The 27,777-nt window shown below is 43.7% G+C and overlaps 3 long non-coding RNA genes across 6 annotated transcripts; 1 reads left to right on the forward strand and 2 right to left on the reverse strand.

The window, feature by feature from the left end:
- Positions 1-733: 733 nt before the first annotated feature.
- LOC127343485 (uncharacterized) lies at positions 734-7,974 on the reverse strand. Of its 2 annotated transcripts, XR_011754192.1 has the most exons (6): positions 7,682-7,974; positions 3,940-6,274; positions 1,859-2,755; positions 1,401-1,558; positions 1,092-1,190; positions 734-967 (listed from the first exon to the last, which is right to left on the reverse strand). It is a non-coding gene; the product is annotated as an uncharacterized lncRNA (long non-coding RNA). The 2 variants fall into 2 exon arrangements; XR_011754191.1 differs by having other exon boundaries at positions 734-1,190.
- Positions 7,975-11,115: 3,141 nt separating this feature from the next.
- Positions 11,116-14,917, reverse strand: LOC127343481 (uncharacterized). Its single transcript, XR_011755745.1, has 5 exons — positions 14,407-14,917; positions 13,683-13,892; positions 13,333-13,535; positions 12,865-12,992; positions 11,116-12,313 (listed from the first exon to the last, which is right to left on the reverse strand). It is a non-coding gene; the product is annotated as an uncharacterized lncRNA (long non-coding RNA).
- A 5,763-nt stretch (positions 14,918-20,680) lies between these two features.
- LOC127343482 (uncharacterized) lies at positions 20,681-25,728 on the forward strand. Of its 3 annotated transcripts, none has more exons than XR_011754194.1 (7): positions 20,681-20,926; positions 21,002-21,114; positions 21,814-22,124; positions 22,643-22,767; positions 23,704-24,013; positions 24,693-24,741; positions 25,514-25,728. It is a non-coding gene; the product is annotated as an uncharacterized lncRNA (long non-coding RNA). The 3 variants fall into 3 exon arrangements; XR_011754195.1 differs by having other exon boundaries at positions 24,702-24,741; XR_011754193.1 differs by lacking the exon at positions 24,693-24,741.
- Positions 25,729-27,777: the final 2,049 nt, after the last annotated feature.

A 27,777-nucleotide genomic window follows, 5' to 3' on the forward strand; every position in this document is an offset into this window, starting at 1 on the left:
CCTATATAATTTGCCCGTAAATCAAGTGTGATGTAAAATAAGGCAGGTCTACTCCGCCGAAACCCTCGGTGCAACTCGCGGATTTCTAGGACGTGGATCACGAGATTCACTCCCTCGCTTTGATTGTTTCAACATGTTTATTTTCATGGACACCATATGTGAAACATATTTTTCAAGGTAAAAAAATTGGTCAAACTATACCCTACTCTCTCTGTTCCGTTAATTAAGACTTTTTTTTTAGTTTTTACCCTAAAAGGAAGGCGTGGGGCGAGTTTGTTGCTATTCTCATGATTTTACCCTTCCGTTTTCGCTGGCTTATTCCTGTAAATCAGGGATCTAGTTAATGTTGATAAACGGAAACATCTTTCAGATTGAACATGCAAGGCTGATCTTGGAAATGAGGATTGTTAGGGAAAATTGATTGGAGAGAAGGAGCGAGTAATTAGAGGTAATTTTGAAAAGAGATCTTAGCGCTAATAAACTGGCACGGAGTATCCTACGCAACATTGATTCGTGTATACAATGGATGGTTTCTGTATGCACCTAGAAAATAAGGAGCATGTTTCTCGTGTGATACATGAATTTACCGTGTATGATGCATGAATTTTCACGGATTCCAAATCTGGTTGTGCTTTTTCTCAGGTGCATACGGTGCAGTAAAAGGACATCAGAGTACAAGTTAAGATAGAAAGGAACATTTTCTTTTATCCTTCCCATGGAATAATTTTCATTGTAAAGTGAACGATTATAGATTCGAAATCGAGGAATAATTTCCCTAGATTTCTGTTGTATACATCACAACACATTAATACACTCGAGTCAATCTAGCTCATACTATGATAACAAGTGACTAAAGCATTATCCTTGTACATAATTCAACCAAGAAGTTTAATCAAAGATTAAATGCTCATGCCCAACGCGATACATCACCAAGCGACTAGCACTCTCAAACTTTCCACGATGTCAACTGCAGTAAATTTAAGACCACAATAAATACTACATCATGCTCAACACTTGAAAATACAAAAGAAAAAGAGTGCCCAGGAGTATCAGCTCTACTCTCTGCTGCTATTGCTATCGCATCAGGGTACCTTCTGGAGCCCCATGGCAGTCTCTTGCTTCATGTGCCGCTGGAGCGTCGCAGCGTCACACATCTAGCAAAGAAGAAGCTCGGCTCGTCCGTCCAACGCCTGGACGACAACAGACCAAAAAAAAGTTATGTACAACACAGGAAATTATTACTCGAAAGGCGAATAAGATGAACTAGGCCAGGTCTGGCATCGAAACATGCATTTGAACACCACAAATACTCTATTTTAGCCAACACGTGAACGATAAGAGTGTAAAATATGATAATAGTATAAAATACATGCATCGTGACCACGCAGCAAGATGTGTACCTTTCCTCGCGCAGCCGGAGAATGGGCTCGTGCTCCACTCGCATTTCTCAGTCAACATTGTCAAAACATGAATCGCAGTACTCAAAATGCTCCTCCCCAGCCAACTCGGTAGATCAGCATGATGCCTCCTTCCCAGCCAATCAACACTATATATCAACCTGCCGAGAGTCACATATCAATATGTTGTAACAATAAATTTATCAGCAAACTCACATAAAAAACACCTTCGAGTGAGTAAACCATGAACTGATGGACATAAACATATACAAAGCTACAGAGTGCGGCAACTTGGACAAAATGACATGGGTTTTCCACATGCTAAATATGACAATTACTAGTCAAAGTTGACATAAATATTATTTGCTCGACTAGAGCTCAAACTAGAAAGGTTGACAGGCTAACTTTAAGGGTCGAGCAAGCGAGGCGACGTGCCACAGGATCTTGTTGTACTCCTTTACCTTCTGCTCCGACAACAAGCCTTCACCATGCCCCACCGTCAGGGTGTACCAACCTGGACTTGTACATGTCCATTTTTGTGTTCTTCGGCTCCATGGTCGCTGCAGCCTTCATTGCATCGATTGAGGTAACAGGAAATAGAGATCAGTTCTCACATCATATTATTTTAAGGGCACACATATATTTCAAAACATATTTACTAGAGATGAAATTATCAATTGTTGCTCACAGGAGAGGAAAAAATCATATATGAATGACACCAAATAAATATCTGGTACATACCATGACAAGGATAGCCAACTGATTTTCTAGTAGGTTTTAATGATAGCTCTACTACATAAATAGTAGGTTTTAATGATAGCTCTACCATATTACCACTTCATATAGCTCAACAATCAAGTGGTCTGGACAGTACAAAGGCATGTAAGAAGAAAAACTTGGCATAGTATGCTAGTAATACACCTTTACTAGTCTGAAACTGGACAAAATAAAAAGCTGCTGCTACTTGCATGCTAGCTTTGGTAATGCTACCCCCTACGGCTCTAAATACTTGTCGCAAATTTAGGCAAAATGTCGGCTAAACTGTGTCTAGATTCATGGAACCTGCAAATAAGTATTTAGGGCCAAAGGGAATACGAGTTTTGAGACTAGAACAGAATCACATAGCCAGAATTAGCTCCAATAAAGATGATGAAAATGAAGAGATAGTTCCAAGTACCACATATCTGCCACAACCCACAGGATCAGACATGCAAACAATAACAGAATGAACTGAACATAACATCAGTTTCATGTTACACAACCAGGATGGATATCAGCTCAAGTGGATCACAGGGCTACGCTCTCAGCTTCCACATGTTCAATCCCTGTCAGCCATGCCCCTGCATCATTCCTGCAAGCTATTATCATTCGGTTAATCCCTGTCTTCAACAACACATTCCAGATTCTGTAGCGCAGAGTGTTTCATCTTTTCAAATCAATGTATCTACTAGCTCGACATGATACTAGTTAACCAATACCACTAGGGAAAAGTCACAAAGAATTCACACCACTTAAAAATAAGAAAACATAAGACACTATACGATGCACATGATATACGGATCTGCATGCCCTCGATTTGTTGCCGAACAATCTGAGCAAGAACTGATGCATGATTAGATGCAACATGAATTAGCATCGAATTCGTAATAGGTGGCTTTTCAAAGTACTTCAAAATTGGGCACCAAACAACATTAACAAGTGAAACTGTAATATGCTCAATAGTTTATAATAAATGACAGGTTACATTAACAAGTGATCAACACACAAAAAGGGAACAAAGCTTAATTTGTTGTGACCAAACAAACAAGAGGCAAAGTCAGCCACCAATGGTGAAATGCAATAGTCACAATAAATAAGAATCTTTATAATGGCTATATTAAATTGGCACTTCATACATCTCATCTACTTAAGTGGTCCAGATAACACATAAGCATGTAATTTAAAAAGAAGAAAAACATGTCACATTAGTAGTATTAATACACCTATAAAAACGTAAACTTTGTCAAACATGCAACTCAAAGGGTACCCAAATACACTCCTTGATGCACCCAAGGACCGGAATTCGGTAACCATACAGGTGGCATGAAAACACAAACAAAGTATACAACACACCAGGATAAGTGATGGAGTATGTGTTTATTGACCAAAAATTTGAAATAGGTAGAAAATTAGGAATGCACAAAACAGGAGGTCTTATAAAGATGAAACCCAAAATAATTATTTCAAAGCTGAACACACATTTCACTAACCCAAAATAATTATTTAAGAAACTAGTATACTAAGGTCCCAGGAAGAGCAGATGATCGGTATTAAAGCACAATCACAACAAATTCAACCGACATGATATGATAAGTATACAAGCACAACAGAGCTACAGAAGGTGTAAACATGAACAAAATAACTAGGCCCCATACATTAAACAATGAACTTATGGACATCAAACTATAATAGAGCTAGAGAAGGTGGAAAGATGAACAAAATAACTATGCCCCATACATTAAAAAAAGTGTAGCATGTCAAGATGAAGCACATGAGGATTTACCTACTGGCAGGCGGACCGGCGAGTGCGGTCGGTGTTGTCGTGCAAGCCGGATCCTCTTTGGCACATGCCTTCACGACACATGAAGCTCCATACCATCAAAGCGATTGAACAAAACTGATCATTTTGCATAAGGTAAGTGGAAGGGGAAGTGCTAATTAGACTCACTTCTTCTAAACATTGTGCCTCACCAACATAGCAGAGCCAAATACTCCTTTACCAATCGATGTAATATTTGAATACATCAAAACAGATTTAAGGAATTTATCAAAACATCTAAGAACACTACATGAATCACAGTGTAATACTTAAATTAAAGCTGCAGAGGGAAATATAGTCATGTGAAAATACACAATGAACTGTGCACGAACAGACTTTACATGAAAAGGTTCAGTTTGACTTTAATAAAAAAATGCATCTTACAACTATCCACCTTTGGCCTGGTTAAGATATATAAATGGTAACAACCAGACCACAACTAATGGCACCAGAGAGAATCCAGATTGAGAAGGTTCAGTTTTTTTTTTGCCCTAAAAAAAGAGAAGGTTTTATAACTAAAAAAGGCAGATACTTTCTGATAGACATCAACTCAAAAAACGTGATAATTCTTTTATATGAAGCGACACAAAATTGGTTATATGGATACCAATCCTTGTGAAGAAAAACAAGGGCTTTTATGTAAGGTATATACCTCATCACTCTTCTAAACATCATCAAGGGCTAACTTTCGGTGTAGGAGGACCACCTCTTAGCTGACCGTTGCCATATAGCTCAAACAGTGGAACAACGAGAAGCCAGACATGCAACTTCTGGAACTAGACGCGCTTGCTGAAGGTCCTAGCCGCCGGCATAGTGAGGGTTCCCACAGACGCGGCTTGCTGGCGGGCCACATCGGCTCCGCGCGGTCTAGCTGGTCATCCTGCTGCGCGCCACCCCCACCATGTACATCAAAGCTCAAGCCTTTTTTGAAAAGCAATGAAACTGCTTAACTTAAATAAATTATACGACACCAGAATTCCACCAAAGATTGGTTAGAAAAGAAAAGGCAAACAAGGATATTTAATTATTTATAAGAACGAATGTATACGAAAATCAAGTAATAACCTTTTTACAGAAAGAAAGTAGTACATTAACAAATACTCTAAAAGATGGTTGAGACCGAAAAAATAAATCAAGCAAAAATGCAAATCATGTGACATATTGAATTAAAAAACTAACACTAAGTATCATGTAAGTCACTAATGGTGCATGCCAAAGGTAAGTGCTTAAAGTGTGCAAGAACACGATGAAGAAAAAAGACTAATACTCCCTGAGTAATTTGCAGAAGAAAAATGCTAAAATAGTTTGAAACACAGACTGAACACACTACTGCTCTTAGCATGTTATTTCTCTTGGCCTCTTTTTTTGCAATGTTGTACATCTAAGAATATAGATGCCACTGTTTTTCCTAGTATAAAAGAAAGCACCCAGATTTTCTTGAAACTCATTGGGTAAACTTCGAGAAATGAGATAGAAGTACAAAACGAAGTGCAACAGAATTGCTAACAGAGGTAATAAAACTAGAAGGTGCAAGAGAAATACTACACAAACGAAGATGCAAGAGAAACGTAAAGAACAATTGGATCCAGCATATTAATTAGAGCAAATTCACAAGGAGCACATCGCGTGCACATAAATTGCTCCTCAAATGCAGGACACAATAGTACACCCATATTACAGAATTCACACTGAATATTTACACTAGGCCAGTGCACATACATAGATAAATTATTTAAACATAAAACTGAGGAAACATGCATATGCAATTATGCATAGGTACTAATTGCTTAACTACGAAAGATTAACATATTCGACAAGTTGCACGACACATTTTTTTCCGAAATGGGGAGACCCCCGGCCTCTGCATCAAAAGATGCACACAGCCGTTTCATTTATTGCATAGTTCGGAATATTCAATTCAAATACAATCACGGACCAGCTAAGGTTGAGACAAGTATCAACCAAAGAAAAAGTTGAACGACACATAAAGGAGCATTATTCCTATCAAGAGAAATACCAGAACAGAGAACAGTACTCCTAGATCAGAGAAGACATAACCAAGGACACGCACCCATAAACCTCACATTTGAGGAAATTAATGGAAGAAAACTAAGAACATCAGATACATACCTTTCAAGCCGTGTACCTTTCATAGCAGCGGAGATGAAAAACATTGGCACCCTCTTGAATTTCCTAACGGAGATCAGCACCGTGGTGAAGAAGAAACCTGGCGGCAGGCAGGTTGCCACCAGGCACGGCATGCACCAGGGGTGCCTTCTTGCTTAGCGTAGTTACGCACCTGGAAAAATGAGTTAGAAATTGGCCACTTTGCTATCGATAAAGTAAATACATAAACAAGAGTAAATACCCAACAACCGATTTGAGCGCAACTAAAATGATGAACCAGAACCATGCTTAATATAGGTACGATAGTAATCTGAAGTCTAGACACAAGATGGCTAGTAGTCACAGCCAATACTCCACTACTATCGTAACAGTAAACTCATAATATAGTTAACAAAGAAACCTAGATCAACCACTAATAATTTCTATTCAAGGAAAAGCAATGATTACACGAGAAGACTCATTTTCATGTGGGCCAAACTTGGAAGTGCTGAAAAAGATGTAGAAACGTGCATGCTTTATAATTCAAGGATGCAACCAATGTCAACAATGATAATGTAAGCCAACAATAACATAAGGAGGTGCTACAGTAAAGTATAAAAAACCTAGGACAATGACAAAAATATGTCATATACAGTATACAAGGATGTTCAGGTGCTAGGAAATGCGTGAACATCCCCACTCGACTATACTTTGAAAAGAGGCCTCATTAATTACTAAACATCTAGTGACTAGTTATCATTCATATGATGCAATTTAATACATAAGGTGTTACAAAATAAAATCATATTTCGACGGTTAAATTTTATCTGTGCATCGTTAGTAGCTACATATCATCATATCACACATAATAATTTTCAAATCATTACAGTAGCATGACACCACCTTAGTCCCTATACTGTCCCTAAAGAGGAAGAGTTTCACACTAAGTATGTTAGTAAGTATGGGATATAATCAAACTGAGCAACCATACTTGTATGTATGTAGTGTAGACCGCAGAAAACTATGCACCAAAAAAAATCATTAATAGGTCTAGTCTCATGTTGATTATGTTGAATGTATGTTTTATGGTTTTCATGTATAAAGCACATCAGCTTATAAGCCTGCACATGAGCATCGCAACTTGATCAATGTTAGACCACAAGCTGAGATATCATATCTTTACTATTAAGGTAAAACCCGTGGTGAATGCCTGCTGTCACACATTTACCAAACTACATAAATGCCACCGCCATATCATTAGCCAGGTAAATATGGAGTACATCTTTACCCTCTCCTTGTACGATAGATTTTTCGTTAGCAATTGAATTATCTCCATGTTTCAAGGACAACATGCAATTTCCTCTGTTCCAAAATCACCGTTAGCCACAACTAAAAATAATCGCCGTCAACCACATAACAGAAAAAAACTGACGAAAGCCTGCTAATGATGCCTTTCCCCTTATCCCTCAGTGGCAACATCCGATCTCCTCTGCCAAGCTCCCAATTGATTGTTGGTATAACCATGTGTCGATCATTTCTCGTGTTGGTATATAGCTGAGCATATTGATTGTTCAATCAGTTGACATGAACATGTACGTACCAGAAAACAACATCCGATCTCTTCAATGACAGTGGAATAGCTGCTAGCTCAATCGTCCTCCACGGTCAAGAGCATCCACCATTATCTTCTCCTTTCCCTCCGTGAGCTATTCCACCAAGCCGCTGCGTCTTTCTTCTCACTGTTAGACAGAGGCCTGCTTGTCGTTGCTAATCTAGCGGGGGACAACGTCGGCCATGGGACAGCGGGCAACCTGCTGGTGGTGGGCAAGTGCAGGGCAGGGCGGAGAAGTGGGAGCTTGGTAAGGTCATATCGGCACCATGACATCGCCCCATTCCTGCTGAAAATTGAAAGATCTTCAGTGCACGTTGGTGAGCTATAATTTTGAACATGTGAGTTGATTTATAGTCTACAACAAGATATTATTAACATGGCAAGACTGAAAACATTTATAGTGCATGTTAAGACATTCAGGCAAGCCACTTGAATTGTTATGTTGTATTTTTTCTTTCTACAACAAACTGTACACTCCTTGTATTTGCCGGTTTGGCTAGAACAATGGTTCATGATACACTTAAACATTTTCAAAACAATGTAGGCTTTCAACCTGAGCCGATGCTATAGTTTCTGAGTTGTTTAAATATGTAGGTTTACATGGTTTGAAGATCAGACTGAGATTTGGTTCCCTGCTTATCTGAAAGGCACCACTTTCAGTTACCTGTACTAAATGAATTTTTATGTACTTAGCCAACTCATTTGGATATCTTCGTCTACAATAAATTTTGTTTCATTAACTTTTACAGTTACTAAATATTAACATTTGTAATCTTCGACCCATATTTATTCTCTGTTATAGCATGCAAAAATATGATTTCTGTATAGAACATCTCACTGTGGGGTACTTATGTAAACATAGGGCCAAACTGTTTCTTTTTTATTACACTGATATAAACATAGGGACATGCCAATCTGCTACATCGAGCCATTTTCTACTAATTGAAAAGTCTACATATGTATACGTCAATAGTACAAGAACCACCCGGCAGACCTGAAGTGAAGATCAGTATATTGCATGTTCCAAACATCAGCAAGGCATCTTAAGTCATGCATCAAACAAACATCTGTGTGGCAATGCATTACTATTTGTTGCATCACACTAGCATCTTTTATGCTTGACATTTTGGTTATTGATTGATTTATTTAGAATTTTAGATGGATCACACATTGGTTCCTGGAAAACATGTCCAACAACCTAGAATGCTACTCCTAGATTGTTCTGACAAGAATGTGATCAAGTGTTGGAGGATGATCCGAGGAATTCAAGCCATCGACCAACATGTAACTTGGTGTGACGCAATTAGGAACCCAACACGTCGAACGATGTTTATCTTGGCGTGATCAAACATATAATTTCAGCATTTATTTATTGGTTATGTTTTTGCATGATAGAAATTTGAATGGCTTGTCAAATATTGAGGCACTAATAAATTAAACCCCCTTGAATAAACTAAATTTCTTGTATTCTAATATTTCAAAGTTGTATCTATAATTTGGGTGCATTGCGCACATGTTCACCTTCTATCATGAAAAAATTAAGGCAAGACACATATGTGAGACCTTATAGTGTTTAAGTTGGAGAAAAAAGTGTGTCGTCGAAGGAGCACACAATATGGACCATGGAGTATGAAGCAAGCTAAACTTGGTAGTATTAGAGCCAAAAAAAAGGAAGCTCGTGCCTAATATGAGTGTGAAGGGGAGAGGGAAACTAACATTTAGTATCTTTTAACACTTATGTATGCATGGTTAATATCTGTTGCATCATGTGCAATGATTTTAGAGAAGGCGTGCTTGGATCTGAAATGAGAGAGAGAGAGAGAGAGGCCCAGCAACGCGCAAGCATTTAACTAGTTATTTCCTAAAGATAACAATAGAAGCCAAGAAGGACCAGATGCTGCAAAAGTTGAGGTATTCAGTCTTCTCATGATCTCTTTGCTTGAATTAATTGAAGATCTTTTAATGATATATAATATAATCCCAAACTAAGCAAAAGTGAAAAGATTTCTTTTCTCGAATACATCTATGCTCCTATCGCTAGAACACCATGCCACAATGGCCAAAGCACACGTCAGATTTACATAGGTGGATGCGTTGTGTCTCCATGGAAAAGAACAAATGGAGGAGGAGGAGGAGGAGGAGGAGGAGAGGGGCCTCACCGAGTCACCGGGCTACAACTCTGGGAGGTGGTCGCCGGATGTCGGCGGCGGCAGCACATGCGGGCGGGCGATCAGAAGCTCGTGCATCGCACCGCCATTCACGCGAGCGGCGAGCATCGGCCGTCATCGTGCGCCACCGTGGCACCGTCAACCTCCTTGTTCTTGTACCGAAGGAGGTCGGGGAGGTAGGCGGAGGGCTTGGAGAAGCCGCGCGTGGCGAGGGCGACGGAAGGAGGTCGGGGAGGTAGGCGGAGGGCTTGGAGACGCGTCGCCCTCGCCGCCCGGCCGCCGCGAGAGGCACAAGGATTTGTTGTGGTCTCGGAAGAAAGGAGAGGCTGCGTTGTGGGTTGAAGAGGAAGCGAGGAAGGCGCCAGGTCTCATGGTTGGAACCTGATTAGTTTTGTGTGTTTACAAATTAGGAATGCCTACAAATTAAGGGGAAAATCCCCTTAATTAAGGTTCTTTCGGACTTCTTCCCGTTAATTAACGCGCAATAATTAATCCCGTTAATTAAGGTTGCGCTGGAATCATGCTACTGCTGCTACGTCTTGTGTGTTTCCTAAAGAACAAATTGGCGGGAGCTTTGATTTTTCCTGAGAAAGGATCGACACTTGGTTATGGTATACTGATTGAACAATCAAATATTTCTCAACTGATTGAACAATCAAATTTGCTCAACTATATACCAACACGACTTCTTGTTTCTAAGTAAAGAACACAACAGAATTACTAGCAAAATTTCAGATCTTTCTTTCATTAATCTTCAATCTTCAAGTTAACTAATCAGGGGATAGTCGATTATTAAAAAACTGGACATGGCCTTTTCTATTTTTTTGGAAATTCATGGCACGTAAACAACAGAAAAAATAACACACAATCTAACTCGGCTAATGGCTACAGACAAAGATATAATGAAGGAAACAACTCCTTATGTGCTGTTACAACTCCTGGATGAATCAGGAGCACCACATGAATGAATGATATATGTCAATACCAAGTCGATAGCTACTCGACGTCATCACAAGGACCCTGAAATTACGACTCCTGGATAAATCAGGAGCACCACATGAATGAATGATATGTAACTACCAAATGTGCAGCTACTCGACGTAATCACAAGGACCCTGAAACGTTATATAAGCCGCAAGCCGGCTGCGCCGTGCCAGACACCAAAGCAGCCGGAGGCATAGACGTTCCATACGTTGACGAGTCCTTGCTGCTTGATCCAAACAAGCATCGATGTCTCCAAAAGCAAAAAAACTCGATCCAAGAAGCTGGAAGAAAATAGAGCATAACAGATCAGATCTAGCAAATCTGAAAATGCTCTAGCAATGCGACGAAGAAAAGGAATATACAGGTTAATCACCTGAAGCAATTTCATTAACTACTGAGAAGAGGAGGAAGAATGGCAAGCATGGCAGCAACCAATTCAAAATTGTCAATGACACATTAATTAGCACTATATATACACCTTATCTTGTCAAGTATTGTCTATACTAAGCACTAAACATACACATGGCATAAGGGATATACTCCCTCTGCCTCACAAAGTTGTCTTAGATTTGTCAAAATTTGGATGTATCTAGACACTATCTAGTACGTACATACATTCAAATTTAGACAAATCTCAGACAAGTTTCATAGGACGGAGGGAGTACCTAGAATAGCATCTGTTCATGGAAAATAACACAAGACCAACTAAGGAAATGATGCCATTGAACTTCAAGGATGAACCAAAGCAACACTAGACATAGACAGAAAATATTTCTAAGGCCTCGTTCGTTTAATCCCTATGTGGCAGGGATTGATATGTATTAGGGCCCAGTCCTGGATGTCTAGCCCCGCGTGTTATTTTTTACAGACCAGCAAAATTGTACTGTTCGGTTACTCCCCGCCGGTGTTATTGGCCCCGACTAATCCCATCCAATTGTACTAGCTGGATCTGGGAAATTTTCATCTCCACAGGCCCGTGGAAGAATTTCCATGACGAGAGGGACTCTGAGCAAGCGAAGCGGGATCACGAGACAACGATCTTTGATGCTTCAATCCACGCACAAGAGAGGCCTAACCGAATATGGTCTTGAAGACATGGATTAGAAGGGCTCGGGAAAAGGAATTGGAAGGGATTGGGTGACAACTCTGGATCAACCAAATCCCTGCCTGGATCAGATCCAGCCTCGGATTCAATCCCTGGAAAATGAACAAGGCCTAAGGAAGTTAAGAAACTACTTAACCAAGTGCAGGAGTTATTCAGATCTTATCAGTCCTACAACCATAACTGAATGGTCGATATAATCTATTTTCTTATATTATTCCTTAGCCAAACAGTAGCTAGCACCCTGGGAAGCAAGAAAATCATCGCCAGATGGCCATGCTTAGGGGTCAAAGTACAGCAGCACCTGTAAATTCAGATAATTAGCTTAGTACCTACCAGATCCAATGCCTCTTCCAGTGTTACTACCTGCATAAAGCAAGATACTTCAAATTAAGAACGGATATTCACCAATTGAGTACCTAAGGTTCTCGACTTTTGAAATACAAGCATAGTTGGTTATGGACATGAAAAGGCTTCCAATATTTGACAACTGAGGACATACAAGCATAATTGGATCGTTGCAACTTGCAAGTCGGATAATTAAATAACATTTACAAAAACAATGGATTGAGGTGCATATGAGATGGGACTGAGCACGATTGAAAGTGAGACAAAAGTCCACCAGACAAAAGACGCTTTTCATCCAAAGCCGGATCAGCAATAAAACAGGGACCGAATTATCACTTTAGATGGTCTACAATTCCAGCAAAAAGTATTCATTTCATCGGGTGAAACAAACCTGTTTGGAAAATGAGCTAAGATACCAGATACGAAAGTAAAGTAAAGTTCCAGCACAGCAGTTCACAATTAACACGGCACGACAGTACAACAGCGACATTAACATCATCATCTATATTACAGAAAAAGAAGCTAGCTTTTCATGACCTTGGTGTGCCGAGAAAGCACCGTGCACTCACCTTTGCCGCTCTTGTACCGGGGCAGAGACAGGGTCTGCGAAGAGAACACCTTCTTGGTTGCGCTGCTAGCCAAATCCCTCCATAGTGAGGTAACACATTCAGAATGAGGTAACAACAACACCTTCTGCCTTTAAAATAAGAATAACTGTGAATATGCAAAAAACAAACATAATTTTTTTACTAGGAATAAGTCGTGGACAACTAAAAACACTTGACGTCCAGAAAGCATAAATATAAGCCATCTAAGGGCTCAAATTCAAGTTAACTACACTAGCATGACTAACAAACGGATAGCAAAACATGCACACATGGCTGTGGCAGGCGGGCCATGACCCAAAGGACCACCTCAAGACATGAACATACTCATCTGTAACAAATTTCTCGCACTGAGCAAGGAAATAATACACACATATCACAACCTAGACCAACTATACACACCAAACAACCAGTGTTGGAGTGTGAGATTACCTTGAAGTCTTACTTGATGGTGATGCCGCACTACCTGGGACACCTCGTGCTCGAGGAAGACCTTGTCATCCACCGCCAAGCAGCAGAACGCCGCAGGCGGCAACGAGGATGATGGAGTCCTCTCAGGCTACACCAGGAGTTTGCCTCAACCACCACTGCGGAACTTGGCAGACACATGGTGAAACCAGCCACATAAGCCTTTCCTGCCAAATCGAGTAGGAAATACAATTTCCTCCATAAGACTTTGATATCATTTCACTAATTACAAAGAAAAAGACAGGAGGAAATTGTACACCCACTGTGTCATGAACAGATTATAAGCACATATTAAGAGAGCTATGGAGTTAGACCTGGGTTACGATGCCGATCTCCGAGCGTCAGGGTTGCACGGAGAGGTGCTGTCTCACCGGCAAGCGAGACCACCATCAATCTACAACCATGCTGTCGGAGCAGGAGACCAGTGGCAGGATCCAGGGGCACATCCGAGGCAAGCGGCGCTGGCAGCCGGAGCGCCGCCAAGCTAGAAACTCGACATTTCGGTAAGCAGAGGCCACAGATAGCTGCAGCACAGTTAGTAGGCAAACCTTAGCGAAAATAGAAACATAAATAACTAGTAAGTAGGATGGCCAAACAAGATAGAAGCCTGCAAGCAATATCACCCCGTCCGAATCAATCGCATATAAAACAAACTACGCAGTAGCAGAAAATAACTACATGCTTTGGACCTGATATTGTGCATGCCTATGCATATAAGCAGCAAACGATCAGAAATAATTTGAACGTCAATTTCCTACACATGTACTGCCTTTCCACACAACAAAATTTTATTTAGCAAAGAAATTTCCATCCATACAAGCATAATTTCTCTACTGCATAGACATGTATAAACAGCAAGCAATCAAAAAAAATACAGAACATCGTTTCATACATAAGTGCTGCATATGCACAATCAACATTTTATTAAGTAAAAAGAATTTGCATTCCTTCATTCCTGCTTTATCTACTGCCTTCATATACAACAACATGATAAAAAAAAAATAGCAAAAAAAGAAAGAAGGGGAAGAGGGACCTCACCGGGAGCAGCTAGTTGGGGAGCTCACTGGCAGCTTCGGGTGGAGGTCGATTTCGAGGTGGATGAGCTCGACGCGTACGGGAGTAGAAGTCGAGGAGGTCCTACATCTCCATCTCCAGCGCCGGCAACAGCCATGCCACCACCACGGGCGTGAGGAGGAGGAGGAGGAGAGGCACCTCCCGCGGCACCCTCGACGTGGGTTCTTCACCCGGCAACAGAAGTAGGGGAGGCGGATCAGGGGCACCAGGGTGGCGAGGCGAGGAGGGGCACCGGAGCGGCGGCTCTCCTCGATCTGGATCGGGAGTTGGCGTGAGGTCGAGGGGGGGTCGCGGGGATGACGGAGGAGGGTGGTCGGAGGTGGGGTAGGACAAGGCGCCAGCGGAGCATCTGGGGTGGACGGCGAGGCGGGGCGGGGAACGGTGGCCGGAGATGGGATGGCCGGCGGCTGCGGGAGGAATTGGAGGAGACTGACTCCCAAAACCAAAATCCTATTTTGGCCCAGTGAGGACTGACTCCGCCCGCACGATAGCGTCATTGCTGTTATTTTGGCCCAGTAAATATGCACAACAATTTTCCTATTTATTCAATCTTTTAGTGAATATAATATTTCCCGCCAAAACCCTAGAATCGCCCTATGTAAATTCCCTTAACCATTCTACCTCCCGCCGAGCACTAAATGTAACCGGAGACACTAAACCCCAAACAGAGATTTAAAAAAATCTAGGCTACAAACTAAAGAGATTTAGCCATGTACAACGCAATGAAATCGAGAATTATTATTCGAAACTATAAAATCGAAAAGGCTTGTGCCGGATATTGGCCACAGGTAGCTAAATGATTGTTCATTTAAAACCTTAGGAGTTTTGTGGTATTAAAAAAACCTACGTCGAAAGCATTAGCGGGTGGAGTTGGATACTAACTAGCTAAGAGATAAGGTGGGGCCCTCATATCACTAACATGTAACACTTGGCTCAAGTATTTATGTGATTTCTGTAAAACCTTACTAGTATATGTATCTTGAAAGTTCAAACTAGATTGAAAAGTTGGGATGGTTGAGTTGGGCACCACTAGCGATTGTACGAAATGACAACATTGCATGTCTAGCTTTTGTCGCACTAGACCATGGATCTAAGGTCATTATCTCATGCTACAATATGGCTTGCGCATACTAATTCGTATTAGGCCTAGAGTTTAGGTCGCTTTATCGACAATGGAGCTAAGCAATGGATTGGAGGCACAGTTCTATGGAGGATGGCAGGTTTGGAGGTAGGAAACGATCATGTGAGCAGTGTGAGGGAGGAAAATGGTGTAGATGATGGCGTTCAGGGATAGATATAAAGGAGTGGAAGGTTGAACAAGAGAATGTCGGGTCGGAGATGGAAAATTTGGCGAGAGAAGGAGGGATCCAATGCAAAAGGGTGCATCTGTGGTAAAGTGGGAGGGGGGATATGACAATAAAAAATCATTACCATCACGGACATGAAATAATAGTCATCAATACACAGGTTTATCACTACAAGAATAAATACTATCAAAGGAAAATGACATAACGTAATAGATATTATTTCTTTTCACATAGTATAATAGCAAAAAAAAGTACCATGCATAACTTATAAAAATAAATACAATGCACAAGAATCTCTTTATAACACCCTTGGGTGCCCTTAGGACCTAATGGAGTCATGGGGGTGACCCCCGGTCGTCCTAAGTCAACAGAAGAGAGACAATCGTTGGTAGCTCAAGCAGGTAAGGGGAGACTATACCCCGGCCGACTGCCACCTAGGTTGGCTGCCCCCAGTCGGCTAGAGGTTGTTTGCACAAGATCCCTTCTATTTCTCCCATGGCGTGGTGGGATGTTTACCGTAAGGACGACCATACCATTGGCTGTAGCGGTACGCCGCTATAGCCCGACACTATGGATACACAATGCCGCCAACTCCGCGATGTCCTGCGCCTTAGCAATAAGACGGATCAGCCAGCTAGGCCCCATATGGTCCCCGCGGAGGCTCATAGTACGCTAGTAGCAGGGCTTCACCCCTTCTCTCTATCTATCTATCTATCTATCTATCTATCTATCTATCTATCTATCTATCTATCTATCTCTCTTGTACCCTGGGCACCATGGATATAAGTTGACCTAGGAAGCTCTTAGATGGGGGAGAAGGGATGAACAAGAAGACATAGAGACACAACCCTAGTCTTGGGAGAGGAATAGTAGCTTCTTCTAGCTCGGGATTTATTCTACCTTGAGATCACACAGCTCTAGGAACAACCTTGTAATCTATCAGTGCATTGTAATCCTTACATAGTAGGGCGTTACATCCACAGTGATGCCCAGAACTTGAGTACATCATTGTGTGCTTGTGCGCAATCCCATATATGGAATCCGTCATTCGCCCTTTAGGATCCACACCTCTCTATTTGCCACCTGTATTTTAACTTTCGTGAAAAAACCACGACACATGGTAAAGTTGAAGGGTTGTCAACCCTTCCTCGCATGATTTCATGCATCCCCTGTCAAACGAGCCGTGCGACATCAACACGTTAGCTGTTCATCAAAATGCAATGATTTTATTCGAATTTACTCCATTTAACGTTATAATAGGTGATACGAACATGACCAAACAAAAAATAGGTCAAGTCCTAACATGATTTTGTTTTGGCGACCTCTTAGTGGTCGCTATGTCAAAGAACTTCTTGCCCAATAGTCATCTTTGGGTAGCATGTGTCACTCCAAAGTTGTGTAATGCCCTTTCCTCATTATATCACCATTATACATATTAGGACCTCCATGCAAAAGGGTAAGGGTTTCTGACCCTTGCTCATGCAATTTTCATATGCACCCATATCAAGTGGACCCTACAACATCTACACGCTAGCTTTTTCATAATAAGGCGGTGATTTCATGTGACTTTACTAATTCTTTATGTTGCAAAAGCACATAGAAGAGTGAACAAACCAAAAATATGCCAAGTTCTTACTAGAGTTGGGTTGGTGGCCACGAAGTGGGAGTTTCACATTGTAAGTCCATATTTATTCTTGGGGATAGTCCTATTTGTGAAGCAAGTGGCACTTCAAAGTTTTGCATTGTCATTTTCTCTTTACACCTATATAGGGATCCCAAATGGGTAAGGTTTTTTACCCTTCCTCATTTTGTATCATGTGAAACCTTGTTTTCATGGGCCCATAGTGTCTACCACATAGTTTTTCATCAAAAGTGGTGATACCACGGGGTAGCAATCACACATGGTTGTAGTTTTTCATCAAAAAGTGGCCATACCGCGTGTATAGTATTGACAATACATGCATCCACAATACATTAGACATGATAGCTAGAGAGAGAGAGAGAGAGAGAGGATGTCGTGGTATGGACTGGGAGAGGACCACCTGGTCGGTAGGTTGCGAACGCGTGGCCCTAGTCGAGGTGGCCTGGATGGTGTTCTACCACCTCTAGTATATGTAAGTCCTTAAATCGAGCATCCAATCCAACGTACAAGAAATATAAGGTGACAATAGCCAAGTATAAAATAAATTAGAAGTTATTTCTTTCCCATAAACGTGAAAATGCGGTAAAAAAATAAGATATAGGAGGAACCGAGTTATATTTACTATACAAATTTTCCTTTTATTTGTGTTGACTAATTAATGCTTAGGGGATTCATCGTAAACTTGCTCCACTAGATATATACCTAGTCCGTGGGAGCGACGCCCATCCCTAGATTATTCTCGAAAGTGGTGGTTTCATATGACTTGCTCCTTTTACGTTAGGATAGGTCACATGAACATCTTTTCGAGAAAACGCAAAGCTTGCGTTTCATTGCATTGATAGAAAGAACAACCTTACAAGCCTAAGACAAGGCCAAACACCCGACCACTCAAGACAAGATGACGTCCAACGACTGCAAGACACATTACAACAAACGCCACCGAACTACCACCGGCCTAGATGCAATCCGACAAATTCACAAGACGCAACATCATTGTGGATTTGCCTCGCACTTCAGGGATGTCCTGGCCATGCCGGGGCGACCTCGACCCCCCCCCCCCCCACGGAGCTATCCATATGGTGTGGACCATTCAGTGGGAGGAGGAGACCCCAACAGGCCCGATAGACTTCCACCGACTGCAGAGGCCTCGAACCCGCCAGCGCTGCCCACGACTTGAACATTGATCCACCATGCCTTGCCGCACCCCTCGCTTGTAGCAACATACACCTGCAGCCATCAGCCAAGACTCGTCGAGTGCTTCCATGTGTCCGAGAGCACCGCAAGGATCCTCCGCGGTCCACAATCCATGTCCACCGGGGAAATCATGTTGGCATGACGCTAGGTAGGAAATGCCAAATAGAGTCTAGGTTACCGTCGCATCCTCGCTCACCAACCAAGGGTCAGGCCTCCAAGAACTACGCCTCCAAGAAGGTAGCGGCATCAATGATGTCGCCATAGTCCGATCCCTGCTCAAAGCCGGATCAAGGTTTTCACCTGGAGGATTAGACCACAAGGACGGAGGAAAATCGGGGCTCCTCAACGACGCCACCAAGGAGGAAATGACATGCCTAGACACCATCGTCGCCGGCACCGACAAGGTCGAGCAGGGCTTTCACCCGGAGCACCACAATCATCACTCACGTAGCGGTGGCAACCTCACAAGGAGACATTGGCAAAATCCAAACACATCCAACAATCATGACAACTCGAGAAACCCGCTGCCCACCATTCTGCCAACAAAGGCCACCAAACGCCGCTCATCGAGACCACCATGGGACGACCGTGAGGACAACCCAAGGAGTTATCCGACAGCCAAAGGGCATGTGCACCGGACAACCTGCATCCACGGTGAGGCCACCAAGATCTGCAATAAGTCGCGCAAAGACACAACAACAACCCGAGGTAGAGCACGGCAAGAGATGCCGGCTGCAAGCCAAAGGGCGCTGCTAGATAGGAGCCAAGACCATGCCATAGAAGACATAGCATCGACCACCACATAAGGCCGAAAGCCAGCGTGCGCCTCCAGCCGAATGCCGAACACCCGTGTATGGCCAGCCGAACCGACCATCACGCACCAAGCACACCTCCAGAAAACCTACTGTCCGAGGACAGCGCCACGCCGGCCCTCAAAGCAAGCACCTTATATCTATGGAGCGCCGACCGCTAAGCCTAGCAGCCACGCTGCCATAGTCCAAGGACATCGCCACGTCGGTGCTCAAAGCTAGCATCTTCGTCATCAGCCACCCAAACGTCGGAGGCCAAGCCCAGCAGCCGCGCGGCCACCGTCCAAGGACAGAACCACGCCGGGGCTGCCTAGCGCTGCAGCACGACCTACCCACGCCCCAACCACGACGGGCTCGCAAGAGCCAGCCGCACCGTGGGGGCAGGGTCGCTGTCCAGGACGTACCTTGCCGGGGCTAACACAAGAAGGCGAGGATGAGGTTGGAGGAGGAGGGTGCTGGACACCCAGCCGGACCTAGGCCCGAGGGCACCAGATCAACGGCCGCCAGGGTGCAGCGCGGCCTTGCACGAGGAGCCGTCGAGACAGCCCGAGCTGCTGCCATGGCCACCCGCACCTCGCCGACCAACCGGAGGGCACCCGAACGCCGCGCCGCCACCGCCCCACGACCGCGAGGAAGGACCCGCCGCCGCCGTCCGCCGCACGGGATTTTCCCGGTGACGAGACCCCGGCGGCGGCGAGGGAGGAGACTGGAGGGGGAGGGACGAGGGACGAGGGGATCTAGGTTTTCCGCCCCCGAGTCGCTGCTGCAGAGCGACGCGGGGGGGGGGGGGGGGGGGCTCCTCTGATTCTTTTCCTTACCGATTCGTGGTCACATGAACATCGCTTACATAACCTTTAACATGCACGATATATATTGAACATGCGCTAGCTAGTTGATAGAAGTGTGGGACTTGTGTCGAGTGGAATTTAACATGTTTATACATGTGCGACACGAATGTATGAATCTTTTGTTTGCTAATAAAGAGAAGTGATGAATGCATGGTATAGCTTCACCAAGCATGTGCACGCACACAACACCGTGCAAGTGATCAAGATTTTATGTAAGCGCGGGAGACGTCGTGCTAGGACACACAAACGAATTTCATAGAACAAAATTCGCACTTACCCGAGCGGGAGAACTCCAGCATTGGAAATTCAGGCGAAATTCGCGCGGGAGAAAACCTTTTTTTGTTGTTGTGAATTTCACGGGAGACGGAGTCGGCCCAGCGTGTTATCAGCCGTGCGATGCAGACCGACGGCCCAGGCTCATATTGTGCAAAACAAAACCCTACCCCACATTTCTCCTCCTACCCAACGAAACCCAGATCGAACGTCGCCGCCGCCGCTCTCCCCTCGCCGGCCACCTCACCTCCGCTCTCTCCTCTTCCGTCCGACCTTGATCCACCCGCTCCCTCTGGCAACTGCACCAGAACGAGCGCCGCCGCACGAGACTCGCGGAGGTGAGAGGCGCGTCTCCAACGAGGACCAGACCGTGGCCCTCGCCGCACCTTGCCGCGGGAAGTCGCCGTGCAGGTATAGCAGCCGAACCCCAAACCTAATCCTTTTGTTCCCCTGGTTCAGTTTGACTGAAATTTTGTTTCTTGGCAGAGCAGCAAGAGGTAGCAGACTCGACGAGCGCACATCCGGGCCCTTCTGGCCTTCTCCACCTCCGACTCCCTCGACATCCGTTGCTGTTACCTTGCGGGGGCTGCAGTTTTCAGGTATGGTAATTTATTGCTGACGCAGTGAATGTGTTTAGCACCATCCTTTTAAAGCTAGACCATTTCCTATGGTTGGTGTCGTTCTGAAGCTAACAGATGTCACGCTCCTGATTTGGTTTGACACTGTAGCTGATTGGATAATCTAGCTGCTAGTTAGAACTAGGTTTTATCCAATCAGTATCCTGAGAAAATAACAATGATATGTTTATTCCAACACCAAATACTCTGTCTTAGGATAAATAACTAAATAAGTTCCAGCTAGTTGGTTTTGTCCTGAATATGCCATCGTAGCTATTGGTACTATAAAATCAGTACAGAAAGTTAGTCACTAATGAAGCGAGGAAACATCGAGAGCTGTCAATAATCAGTAAAGAACGCCTCTATGTTTACTTGTTTACTGGCGTTATCATGCAATGTTTCTTTCTTTTGATATTCATGCCTTTATGTGAATACTGAAGAACCTTAATTTCTTGATTGTCAAATATTGGAAGCTCTTCATGTTCAGAACATGCTCTTTTAGAGAGTTGAGAATCTTTTTGCATTCAATTGTTAAATCATTGTATTCATGTTCATATTGGAGGCTATTCATGTTCAGAACATGCTCATATTGGAAGCTGTCAATTATCAGTAAAGAACATGCTCCTTTTGTATTCAATTGTTAAAGCTTTGTTCTTAATTTAAACTTTCCGCTTCATGCAGTAAAAGGGAAGGGGAGATGCAGAAGAAAGGGGGCTCCTTTTCTGCCCTTATTTGATCGGCGTGCAGCTGGGTGGTTCTGGCGGCGCTAGCATGGTCGCCATGGCATGCTTGTTCTCCAGCTGTTGCACATCTACTTCCAGCTGCAACAAGGTGGTGCTGCAGTTTCGGTTGCGCCACGGCACGAGGAGCCGCGGGCTGCTACACCTCTACTAGGAGCAGGAGGGTTGCTCGATTGGGTGCTGCTGCTTCACTAGTGTGGCGCATCTGACCATCGCTGCCAGCTTCTGATGTCGCCGACATCCTGCTATTAGGTGTGAACAGTTCTGCATACTCCTTTGTTTAGCGACCTCACATGGTTGTAGTTCATACCGGCTGCTGTACTATGTTGCTTTAAAATATTTTGTGTCTTGATTATTGTACCATGCTAAGATCTGCAACTTCTTGCATAATTGTTTTGTCTCATATTGGTTCAGGGTGCTCATTTGTTCAAGTAGCCTGATAACGTGGTACTTGTTAATTTAGGAATACTTACTGTTTTAGTTCCGAACACACAACATTGCCTATTTGCTTTATGTGCATAGCTAAGTGAACAGACGAGGAGGAAGGCTAAATAAATATTGAATGTCATGCCAACTGGGAACATTTCTCTCTTCTGCTAATTGATTTTCTTTTGTGTGTTAACACTAAATAAATAATGAGAATGCTAATCAAGCACCAGTCTGATGCGACCATTTCTTGTTTTTGTTTTTGTGAGTTATTATTGATTAGTAGTAGTAGTTGAATTGAGTTGGCTGTCTATTGACTGAATTTTGTTGCCACACTACACCAGGGACAGATCAGCCACGATCATTTCGCGGATGCCTTAACCTCTACGTCAAGCGTGCCGGCTCGGCGGCTTGTCTCCGTCCTGGCTATCTCCTCCGGCTTGCTCGTCGGGAACAAGGCTGTGCCTGGGTGAGATACGTCTCTATCATCTTTCTCTGTCCCAGATTGTTGTTGTTGCCCTGGTTTATCTGTCGTAAGATTGGATCCTAGTAGCTGCAGTTTGTGCGGTTGCTATATTTTGGTTCACATTGGTCTGGATAGGAGTTGGCACAGTTTTTTTTAATCCATGTTTCCTCTGTTTGTGTTCACCTGACCATTTTCATTTCTGCTATCATCTACCTGACTGTCAATTTCAGGCTTCCCCTAGTCATGTTTGTCATGTCTTGTTTTTGTAGCTTGTTGTCTGATACAATATGCCACGTGAATGCATGCCACTACATGAAACACCATCTAACTGCTCATCGTGGTTATAGGTTTCAGTACTACACTCATGCTATTGTGGTGAGAGCTGTGTCCCTGTAAGAATATTGGAAAGTTTATCCAATCCAACTTATAAATGGCTATAAATTGTTTTCAATTCTGAGAAAAGCCAGCTTGTTGTGTAGAAGCTGCCATTCTGCGTAGAAACTATTTTAGAGAGATAAAATCTATTGTACCCGTGAAAGAAAGAGCACTTATCCTGTGCTGCACAAATTTATTCACAAGTTTTCAACTTAACACCTTTTTTTAATAGCAATGGCAGATCATGTGCATTGTTCCAGCTAGTTAGTTTTGTCCTGAATATGCCATCGTAGCTATTGGTTATATTAAATCAGTACAGAAAGGTAGTGACCAATGAAGCGAGGAAACATCGAGAGCTGTCAGTAATCAGTAAAGAATGCTCTTATGTTTACTTGTTTCTTGGCGCTATCATGCAATTTGAGAATTGTTTATTTCTTTTGCTATTCATGCCTTTATGTGAATGGTGGAGAACCTTAATTTCTTAATTGTATATGATGACTTGAGAACCTGTGGTTCTCAACTGTTAAATTTTTGTTCTTAATTTGAACTTTTCGCTTTATGCAGTAAAAAGGGGAGGGTAGATTCAGAATAAAGGGGGCTCCTTTTCTGCCCTGATTTGATTGGCGTTCGGCTGGGTGGTTCCGGCGGCGCTAGCATGGTTGCCATGGCATGCTTGTTCTCTGGCTGTTGCACCTCTACTTCCAGCAGCAAGGTGGTGCTGTAGTTTTGGCTGCGGCATAGCACGAGGAGCTGCGGGCTGCTACACCTCTACTTGGAGCATGAAGGAGGGCTCGATTGGCTGCTGCCTCTGCACTGGTTTGGCACATCTGAACGTCGCTGGCAGCTGCTGATGCTGCCGTTGTCCTGCTATTAGGTGCGAACACACTCTTTTGTTTAGCAATCACACATGGTTGTAGTTCATACTGGCACCTGTACTATGATGCTTTAAAATATTTTGTGTCTTGATTATTGTACCAGGCGTGGATCTGCTAGTTATTGCATAATTGTTTCGCCTCAGATTGGTTCAGGATGCTCATTTGTTCAAGTAGCCTGATAAAGTGATACTTGTGAACTTAGGAACACTTACTGATCTAGTTCCGCACACACAACATTGCCTATTTGCTTTATGTGCATAGTTAAGTGAACAGACGAGGAGGAAGGCTAAATAAATATTGACTTTCTTTTGCGTGTTAATACTAAATAAATATTGATTATGCTAATCATGCACCAGTTTGATGCGGCCCTTTATTTTGTTTATGTTTTTGAGAGTTATTGATTAGTAGTAGTAGTTTAATTGAAGTTGGCTGTGTATTGACTGATTTCGCGTTGCCACACTGTTAACACCAGGGAGAGATCAGCCATGATCAGTTCTTGATTCCTTAACCTCTATGTCGAGCTGGCCGGTTCAGTGGCTTGGCTCCGTCCTGTCTATCTCTAAGTTTGGATAGTATTTTGAACTAGTACTTGTTCTGGTCCTAAATAAAACCTTTCTCTAAGTTGTAGTTTGTACTGATGAAGCTAATATTCTCGTGCAAAAATGTTTGCCATTGGAGATATGCTAGAGAGCAAGGAAACAAGGGTTATGACAATGGTATTATCTAGGTGAGTTTCTGCTTCCCCCTTGTGTAATATTGCTTCATGAGAAATTAGGTAAGTTGTAATTCTGCTTCTCTGTTGTGTGCTTGGCAGCTCTTCTCTTCAGCCAGGAGAGTACTCAAGTGCATTTCTAACTTGAGTACTCAGTATACATCACCACTGTTTCCTCACCTTTCCAGCGTTTAAATTACTAGATGCACGATTGGATTAACTATACACAATATTTCGTCTTGAGTCATCTGGTCCAACGTTGTGTTGTTTATTTTTGTTTAATGAAACCTTGCTCAAGCTTTTTAGAGAGAAAATCTATTGTACCCGTGAAAGAAAAGCACTTATTATGTGCTGTACAATTTTCTTCACAAGTTTTCAAATTAACACCTTCTTTTATAGCAATGAGAGATCATGTGCATCCTAATGTTTGAAAAGCATAGCACATCGGTTGGTGATGTTTACTGTGGTTGCCTTGCTGGTGGCACCAACGAGAATGTGCAGGAGGTGGAAAGCCAAAACATGCCTCCACCTCTTGCATTTGTGCTGTGATGTGCGTGTCTATGCTAACTGGAATACCCGATGCATGGTTAGGTTTGCTGTTTTGAGACCGAATTTGGCTTCAGTACGTACATGACTCAGCTCGTAACTTTGGCCACTGTATGTGTATAATTGTTAATTATGCTACCATATCTTTAATGGCCACACATACCCCACGGCCAAGCTGTTCTGGCTGGTATTGGTAATAGGCATGTCAATAATGTCATATTTCTTTTTGTGTTATCTGCAGGTTCCGTTTTGCTGGTGCTGTTGTGGGTGATGACGAAGTGGCCTGGACTTGTCGGCTATGTAATGTGTAGCATTCAGCCGAAGTGTGCTGTCCAAATCATAACTTGCAGTAATCTTTTGGTAGATTCCTTTGAGCATTTTTGTAATATGTGGTGTTAATCAGGCTGCATTTTCTCTTTAATTTAGCATGTAACTGTTCTGATTTGTGTATTTAAACCTGTGCGCAAATTATGCTTCCACTATAGAAGACCGTTCACCTCAGCGATCAGGAATTACCTGGAGTTTTAGTTATGGGACTGTAAGCTGGCGATTAGCTTAGGACTTGAACGGCCTATTGACGCGGGGAGTTAACATGGGATGCAGTTTGTGAATTGAGAAAGTGTTTGCCATGGCCTTGATGCATAATCAAGAAATATACACCTTTTTTTTTTTTGGATAACAACAGGAGAACTGTTATATTCATCGCAATAGAGGAGAAGGTCAAGACGACCGGTTGACCTAGTTTATGAGGAAAACCGGGCCCAAAAACCGTACAAAACGACTCCATTTTTGAGGAAAAAGGGGCCAGAAAATCGCACAAACAACAGAGCCTCGTCGCCCACACGACACAAAGCCATCATTGCACAAAACAAACACATCTGTGCCCGGAGCCGCCACTCCGGCTTCCCCTGCTCGGTTACGAGCCGCAACGCCGCACGGACTAGACGCCTCGTAGCCCATGCTACACTAGATGACCATCCGCAGACCACGAACGTCGCGCCAAAAAGATCTGGGGCCGCCGCCCCGGCGTGCCAGCCGACCGATCGTTTGATCGCGCCGACCGGGCCGACGAACTCGCTACCCACGTAGCACAAGCACGCCACCCTTGCCTTGCTAGACCACGACCACACCCCATATGCCCGCAGTTGCAAGGCCGTTCGAGGCCGCCGCCTCGACGCACCATCCACCGTCCGGAGCCGCTGCCCCGGCTTCCACCATCTTTGGCCGCAAGGCAACCATGCCTAGTTGACGCAAACCTGCCACACCACAGGTGTTGGGCCTCCAAAGGCGGCGCCTTCAAGAAGGTAGCGGCATAGATGTCGCCGTCGCGGGTGTCTGGCGTCGCGGGTGTCTGGCGTTCTCCCGGAGAAATATACACCTCACTGCCTGCGGATCCAACTTGCCAACATAAGGTCGACGATCTCGCACAAAGCACACACACAACCTTTCACTTTTGTTTAGGAGGCACCTTGAACTTCCTTTGGCCCAAGAGAAGTTCGGCTGGTATATTTAGCAGGATGGTTTGTGTGTTCGTTCAGTAGGAGTGACAATTGGGGAGATTTTAAATCTGGATGCAGTATTTGAATTGTCTCAGGGTGAGCGCTTCATATTGATGAGTATTATTTGATGTCTATAATTCGGAAGATGCACATGCTGAGTATGCTACTCTGTTCTTTTACAAATAAGTGACTAAGATTTACGGAGATTCGTATGCTGCAAGTCTGATTTGGTTTCTGTGTTTTTTCTTCAAGTAAAAGCTAAAATGTAGATTAATATGGAACAAGTAAAATAATATTTGGTCTAAGAGCATCTCCAGCCGCGTCCCCTAAACGGTGCCAGAGTGAGCGTTTGGGGACGTGTTTTGTTCGTGCCACGTTTGGGGACGTCGCTCCCCAGCCGCGTCCCCAAATGGCGCTGGATTGAGCGTTTGAGGACGTGTTTTATTCGTGCCGTGTTTGGGGACGTCGCTGGCCAGCCACGTCACCCAAACGCCCACCCCAAATAAATGTTAGTGCACGAAAATAAAGGTTTTCATTCAAATTTGATTATATTACAAAGTTTGAATGAAAACGGGTAGATTTCATCTAAACCCTAACCTACTGACCGCCCGGCGGTGTGTTCGACGGCCTCCTCCTCCACGGCCCACGGCCCACGGCCCACGGTGTCTCCTCCGCGGCTTTGGCCTTCGCATCCGCCATGAACGCCTCACTCCACTCGACGAACTTAGAGTCATTGGAGTCGCTGTCCGAAGGGAAGGCCTCGTGCTCAGGTTCGGGTTGCGGCATCATAGGCTCAAGCCTCGACTCTTCCTGCAGCGCAGGCGGCGTCCTCCTAGATAATACCATTCCCGCAATGGTGTCCGCCAGCGCCGCCTCCTCCCACGCCGCGTTCTCCTCAGCTGCGGTGGAGGTAACTGGCCGACGTCGGGGCAGTTCATCATTGCGCAGTGGTGTTCGAGCGACGAGGGTTGTGCTTGTGGTTTGTGGTTTGGGAGACGCCGACCAG

Source organism: Lolium perenne, chromosome 3 (genome assembly GCF_019359855.2).
Source record: "Lolium perenne isolate Kyuss_39 chromosome 3, Kyuss_2.0, whole genome shotgun sequence".
In the NCBI taxonomy this organism is placed as follows: domain Eukaryota; kingdom Viridiplantae; phylum Streptophyta; class Magnoliopsida; order Poales; family Poaceae; genus Lolium; species Lolium perenne.